This window comes from Furipterus horrens, unplaced genomic scaffold (genome assembly GCF_987537825.1).
Source record: "Furipterus horrens unplaced genomic scaffold, mFurHor1.1.pri manual_scaffold_3, whole genome shotgun sequence".
Classification (NCBI taxonomy): domain Eukaryota; kingdom Metazoa; phylum Chordata; class Mammalia; order Chiroptera; family Furipteridae; genus Furipterus; species Furipterus horrens.
Window position 1 is genome coordinate 7739412 of NW_028327173.1, and position 6000 is coordinate 7745411.

The window sequence follows — 6000 nt, forward strand, 5'->3', positions numbered from 1 at the left end:
TGTTACAGAACAGCAAGTTGGGGTCCCGCTGTCTGCCACCACCCTCGAGGCAAAATGCCAGAGGCAAAGGCTGGGTGATAAAGGAAAGGGGTCTTGATTCCAAAGCAGTCATGTAAGCCTATCAAGTCACAGCTTCAATCACCTAAGCTTATCAGTTCAGGCTCAACTCTAACACCTGGGGTCTCCTATTTTTACCCTTGTTAGTTTCTAGACCCTAGGTTAGTTTACAAACTAAAACAACATAAGATACAAAAGCTGCACAATTCCAGAAGAACGGCAGGGTTCTGCCTCAGAGCCTGTTCCCTCTAGAACAGCCCGAGAATAAACCTGCCACCCTCTGCTGGCCCAGCCTGATCCTAGGCTGTGCCTGGAGTTCCTTCTCATCCAAAATACCATCCGTTGGGAAATAAATGTAGGCAGCTACAGCATTATTTTCCAGGCATCCTCGAGGAAGAAGAGCCTTACAGCCAGAGAGAGCTAGTCCAGGAGCCAGAAAATCTGAGCCAAAGAGCCAGCCCTTTTCCATTAGCTCTGGAGGCATTCAGCTTCTCAGCCAATCCCATCCTAGACTGCCTCCCATTGCCTCAGCAAACTCCTCCTATGCCCCCCCCCCACTTCTCCCCAGTGATCTTAATCAGATCTCTCTGTATCAAAGTGGCACCTTGGGACTTCTTTTGCCCTCCCTGGTCCTAATGGGTTAACTGGGACTTCTGTGCATTGAGAGGGGGGGCCAAGTGAGGGACCGGGCTACCCCTTCTCCTGCAGACCAGCCCTGGGAACTTGACCTCAGGTGTGTTGGGCTTGGCTGCACAAGAACAGGAGGTGGGATAACCCTAGTTGAGGGTGTTCCAACTGCCTATGGACCTGGGAGCATGTTCCAGAATCCCTGCTCCTGGAACAGCTCACTCACTGCTCCTTGACCCTCAGCTGCAGATGCTCTGCTCGTCTGGATGCTGCAGTGGCCAGGCAGCCTGTCCCTCTCTGTCATCCATCTGCTCCTCCCCACCCCCACCCACACTGCTCCATGAGAATTCCAGTGCCGCGTCGTGGGTCGCCTCCCTGCCAATCCTACTCACCTCGCCCATAAAGGGTGGGTGCTAGGAACAGGAGAGCTGTGAGAATCATGCCTTCCTCATAGCAAAGGCTCGGTTTTTGTTAAATCCAGACAGTTGAATTTGCCAGGTGCCAGGATTCCTGGGAGCTAGGTCCCCACGTGTCCCGGAAAAGACCGGGATCCAAGCCCCATGCTGTTGCTTCGCATCTGTAATCCCCAGACAGTCTAATAGTTACCTTTTCGGGCCACAGTTTCTCCCTAAGAACTTCCATGAGCTGGTTCAGAAATCCTGGCTGTTCCAGCAGAAAACTAACCACAGCCACCTGGTCCCTCTGAGAAGGAACGGGGCCTCAGCTATGTCAAGTGTAAACTTCTGTTCCCTTACATGCTCCCCGTAGGCCGGGACTGGAAACTCTCCGAGCTGCCAAGGAGACTGGAAGTTAAAGAAACAACTCCAGCCACTCTTTGATTAGAGCCATCTGGGAGCAGGCACGGACGTTAACTATTTGCATCCTATTAAAGTCTTGTTTCTAACCGCCCCCCCCCATTTTTTTTCTTTCAACCCAGGACAACCAATCAAACAATCAGGACTTAGTTCTGCTTCTTGAACCACTTTTAATGAAGAGGGAGAGGGCACGTGATGGAATCCCTCTCTGTTTCTGCAGGGTCATCAAAGAAGGAGTTGGGAGGGTCTCGCTGAGATTTAAGCAAGTTCTTGAAGAGGTGGGGAATGAGCCCAATGGGCCTCTGGGGGAAAGCATTCTGGCTAAGGGACTATCCAAGGCCCAAGGCAGGAGGAGCAGGAGCGTAGTGGTTGGGGAATGCAGGGAGCTCAGGAGGCTGAGGCAGAGTGTGCCCAGGGGAGAATGGTGGGAGAGGAAGGGGGCCCTTGCAAATGGGGGCCACTGGAAGGTTTAGAGCAGAGAAGTGACATGATCTGACTTATATTCCCCCCACCCCCCAAATCACTCTTACTTCTGGTTGGGAACTGGCCAGTTAAAAAGCAGTGTGATAATCCAAGCGAGATGTGGGTGACTCAGACCAGGATGATGGCAGTGGGCGTGGCATAAAGTGGTCTGGTTCCAGTTATATTTTGAATAAAGTCAACAGAATTATCTGATGGACTGCACATGGGATATGAGCAAAACAGAGATGTCACAATGGCTCCGAGGACTTGGCCCTGAGCAACTGAAAAATGGAGCAGCCCTCAACTTGTCAGAGAAGGCCGTGGATGTTGCAGGTGTGAGACGGAAGGGCATGAGTTCTGTGTTGAACATGCAGAACTTGAGATGTCTGTATGAGGCCCAGGTGGAGGCAGGTGTCAAGCAGGCAGCTGGGCATTTGCATCTGGAGCTGGAGTAAGATCTGGCTGGAGACATAATTTGGGAGTTGTTAGTACTTAAAAATGAGACTAATGAGATCACTAAGGGCATGAGTATAAATAGAAAGGAAAAGTTCAAGGTCAGAGCACTGGTGGGCTTCAAGGTTAAGAGGTTGGAGATATGGAGAGAAATCACCAGAAGACTCTCCCATCATGGCCTGGATGAGCTACATCTCAGGATGAATCATTTCTTTTTGTTCCCTTTTATACCACCCGACAACCATCTGATGAATCGCTCAGCCATTCAAGCAGCTGGTATGGGGGTGCCCTCCATCATGGACACAAATATCCCCATTCCTGGGAAAGAATCTCACTCATTAAAAATTAGCAGTGGGGTTATAAATCAGTTTCTGGCATGTGGTGTTATAAGTCAGTTTCTTATGAGTTTGGTTGGCAGGAGTTAGGCTCCTAGAAGCTGTTCAACTCATGCAATAATGATTTGAGAAATATAAATGTGAGGACCAGACCTTTCGAGAATGATAACCACATCAGGTTACCACCTGTAGGTTGGGCATCCAACTGTTCCCTCCACAGCACTGTGCTGTAAGTCCCACCTGCAATGGTACCCATGTGATCTCCCACAATCTAGCTTCTACCCAATCCATCGAGTTGCTCTGTCCAAGTTTCCAAATGACCTCCCATTGGTCAATGCCATGGCCACTTTTTGGTCTTGTTCCCAGGAATCAGCAGCGGCCATCAGCTCTGTTGACCCACTCCCTGAAGCCACCTTCCGCCCCTTGGTTTGCGTGCCACGCTACCAGACTTGTTGCCCCTCCTGGCCCTCTGCTTGCTTGTCTTCACCTCACCCTCTTCCCGCGTGGGATCACCTAAGGCTCGCTTTGCAGCGCTCCATAAAGAGAGAGGTACTTCTGTTCCCTCACGCCTGCTCGTTGCCCATTTCTTGCCTGCAGAGGGTGGTCCCGGAAGCAAGCACGTTGGGAAAAGCACCTGTTTCTGAGCTTACTTCTTGTTACCAGAAACAATGTCGAAAATAATGCCTCCATCATAACGCTGTCATCAGCCTTCAAGTAAATAATGATGTTTAAGTGCCTGTCTGAAAACACAGTAACTGCTCCATCATTAGCAGCAATTACCCCAACGGCCACTCCTTCCTTCTGTTATCAGAGCTCCTTTACTCACACACACCCCTGTGAAGTAGGCGAGACGGAGATTATTCCCATTTTGCAAGTGAAGAAACGGAGGTTCAAACAGTTGCCTAAAATTACAGAGTTACGAAATGCCTGTGCAGGTGCCTTGCCTCACTCCCCGACCCCCCTCTCCTTTGTTCAGTCTCGTGGCATCTGTTAAAATCGATGGTCTCCCTGGAAGCTCAACAGCAGTGCATCCCAAAGACCCAGTCTCCTCAGCCAGTAGAAAACAGGAAACTTTTTCTCATTATAAAATACTTTAAACCTACAGAAAACCACAGAGAGTCACGACAAAGCCCCATATGCCCACCACCGAGCTCTAGCAAATCCTACCATGATCTCCTATTTTCTATATAACTTTTTTTTTTGTTTGTTTAGAAATAAAACCTCACACATATTATCCCCTCTGACGTCAGTTCCTTTCTTCTCCCCTTCCCAGAGGGATCATTCCCCTGTAAAGGGTGCACTTCATTGGGAAACACGTATATTTTTCTGCCATTCTTATTTTATGTGTATGAGTCCATAATCAAGACAGAGCATTGTGCCCTCACCGGCGTGGCTTTGTGGGTTGGGTGTCGTTCTGCAAAGCAAAAGGTCACCAGTTCAACTCCCAGTCAGGGCACCTGCCTGGGTTGCCAGCTGGGTCCCCTGTTGGGGGCACGCGCGAGGCAACCGATCGATGCTTGTCTCCCATATCAATGCTTCTCTTTCTCTTCCTCCCTCCCTTCCCCTCTCTCTAAAAATAAAAATAAAATCTTTTTAAAAAGTACAACTTATTAATTTTCAAAGTCAGTATTTGTTTTTAAGTACAAAGCGATAGACCAGTTGTTGGGAGAGATTTTCCAATTTGTAGAAGGAAAAGAATCTGAAGATGTGAAGTAGGCTCCTGAAAAGAAAAAAAGAAAAATAATTGGTAGGCACACAAAATTAAATCCAACGTTTTCTTGTTTTAAATAAGAAATATGCTTGATGTTGATTGAAAACTTCTCAATGATCTCCATAAATCATTTTATCAGCATCACTTTCAGAAAACACCTGGGGCCCACCCCACCGTGTAGGGGGTTGAACTGTGCCCCACCCCTGCCCCCACAAATAGGTCTCAGTTCTGACCCCCCAGTCTCTGGGAAACTGTTCTTATTTGGAAAAAGGATCTTTGCAGAGGTAATTAAGTTAAAGATCTCAAGATGAGATCATCCTGTACTAACTGGGTCGGCCCTAAATCCAAGAGCAAGTGTTGTTATAAGAAGAGAAGACACAGAGGAGAGGCTGTGTGAAGACAGAGGCAGGGATCAGAGTGATGCTGCCTCAAGCCAAGGACTCCTGGTGCCACCAGAGGCTGGAAGAGGCTGGGAGCTCCCCTGGAGTCTTCATAAGAAGGTGTACTTACTGATGCCTAGATTTCAGACCTGTGGCTTCCAGAGCTGGGAGAGAATCAAGTTCTGTTGTTTTAAGCCACCCAGTTGGAGATAATTTGCTACATCTGCCCTTGGAAATTAACCTCCCCCCCTCCCGCACCCCACTGAGTAACCCGTCTGTGAGGGCAGCCCCCACTGCCTGCCCAGCCCTTCCCCCATGGAGAACAACACCGACCTCTTCCGCTCTGACCTTGAGCCGGTCCCTTGATTCTTCCAAACAATGAGTTGGCAGCCGCCCTGCTTCCTTTGTGACAGACAGATGCAACTAGACCTTCCCATACCATCATTCCACCTTCTCACTCACGTTGGAGGAATCCATGGTGAAAGAAATGTGGCCGAGAACAATAGGCAGTGCCAACCTTTGCATGACAAGCGGAACACAAAGGCAGGCCCAGCTGCACTGGGTTCCCCACCCTTCACCGTGACTCACCCTGAAACGCTTTCATGTCACTCAGCACTCGCCCCGACCAGTCAGAAATGCTTTAATGAGAATAAAATCCAACGTCTATTGACCGTGCATTCAACAAATATTCATTGAGCGTCTCCTGGGAGTCGGGCACTGGGCCATAGATGTTAACAGTGAGATGAAATTCTTCTAATCGTTCCTAAAGCACGCCAATGAAAATATTCCTTTGGGTCTGTGGTTTGTTCGGGACTGAGGAGCGTTCTTCATTCGCAGGGGCCGACTGACAGCAGGGATGATGTTTACAGACTGTCAGGAGGGTGAGGACACCGCAACGTGATGTTAGAGATGGTTGTGGCAAAATTGAGAATTTCTTTGGCACCCTCCTACCTGCCTTTGATCCCTCATCTCCCCCCAGGCCCCTGATCTGGGCCCCATGGAGGGGTCTGCTCTCAGCAGGCTGCCAACGGACACACCCAAGGGGGAAAGACCAAGGAACAGAAAGAGCCTGGAGTCAAGGGTGGGAAGACCTGATCTGCAGTTCACATACAACCCATTACCTGTCTGTTTTCTCACCTGTAAAAATAGAAACGATAACA